Source organism: Suncus etruscus, chromosome 17 (genome assembly GCF_024139225.1).
Source record: "Suncus etruscus isolate mSunEtr1 chromosome 17, mSunEtr1.pri.cur, whole genome shotgun sequence".
Lineage (NCBI taxonomy): Eukaryota > Metazoa > Chordata > Mammalia > Eulipotyphla > Soricidae > Suncus > Suncus etruscus.
The window spans coordinates 50796070-50797143 of record NC_064864.1 but is presented as its reverse complement, the minus strand read 5'-3'; the positions used below and the strand labels follow the sequence as shown (position 1 = coordinate 50797143).

The following is a 1074-nucleotide window of genomic DNA, read 5'->3' as shown; positions in this document are numbered from 1 at the left end:
TCTTGGTGAATGGAGAGTAGGGCTGAAGGCAGCACACCCCAGTACTTTACAGGTGCTACTCTAGCCTCTGTACTCAGGAATGATGTCTAGTGGTACTTAAGAAACCATGTGTGATGCTTGGAAGGAAACTGGGATCAGCTATGTTTAATACAAGTGCTGTACTCTCTCTCTCCAGCCACTCCACATTTCTTTATGTATCTTATGAAAATGCAGGCAGCATAGAGCTGACCAAGAGATGCTGTGAGGAGAAAGTGTGATGTGTATTTGGCCTTATAAAAAAAATAAATCCTAAAATAAATAAAAGTGTAAGAGAAAGTGGCTAACTGAAGGAAACAAGTAGTTATTTCCATCATCCAAGTAAGAATAGATTGATTCTGTGCTTGCTTCGGCAGCATATATACTAAAATTGGAATGATACAGAGAAGATTATCATGGCCCCTGAGCAGGGATGACATGCAAATTCATGAAGCGTTCCATATTTAAAAAAAGAAGAATAAATTGATTCTTTAATGGTGAGGTAGAGTAATTGTTAGGGCTAAAGGTCAGATAGCAAGGTGTACTGCCACAAGCAGCAGCTTTAGCAGAAGTGTACATTTTTAGAAGCTTACATAATATCTCTACATATCTTTATACATACCACAATTTATTATTTTTCACAAATTATAGACACTTAAACATCCTATTATCTTATTACTTATTATAAATGCAACAAACATCTTGATTTGTGGTTATACTAAATATTTATTTTACAATAATTTGGGGGTAATTATTGTTCTGGTTAGTAGTATGTTTTATTTAGTGCTTTTTATTTTATGTTCTTTTATTTATTGTTTATAGATCTTTATTTAAGCACTATTATTACAAGCATGTTTGTAGTTGGGTTTTAGTCATAAACAGAATTCCCCCCTTCACCAGTGCAACATTCCCACTACCAATGCTCCCGCTCCTCCCCCACCCCTGCCTGTATTCACAACAGGCATTCTACTCTCATTCTTTAACATTGTCATGCTAGTTGTTAGTGTAGTTATTTCCCTAATAGCATTCAGCACTCCTTGTGGCGAGCTTCAAATTTGG

The 1074-nt window shown here is 35.9% G+C and overlaps 1 non-coding gene across 1 annotated transcript; it reads left to right on the top strand.

The window, feature by feature from the left end:
* Positions 1-376: 376 nt before the first annotated feature.
* On the top strand, positions 377-483 carry LOC125995395 (U6 spliceosomal RNA). Its single transcript, XR_007490931.1, has one exon. It is a non-coding gene; the product is annotated as a U6 spliceosomal RNA (small nuclear RNA).
* The last annotated feature ends 591 nt before the right edge of the window (positions 484-1074 follow it).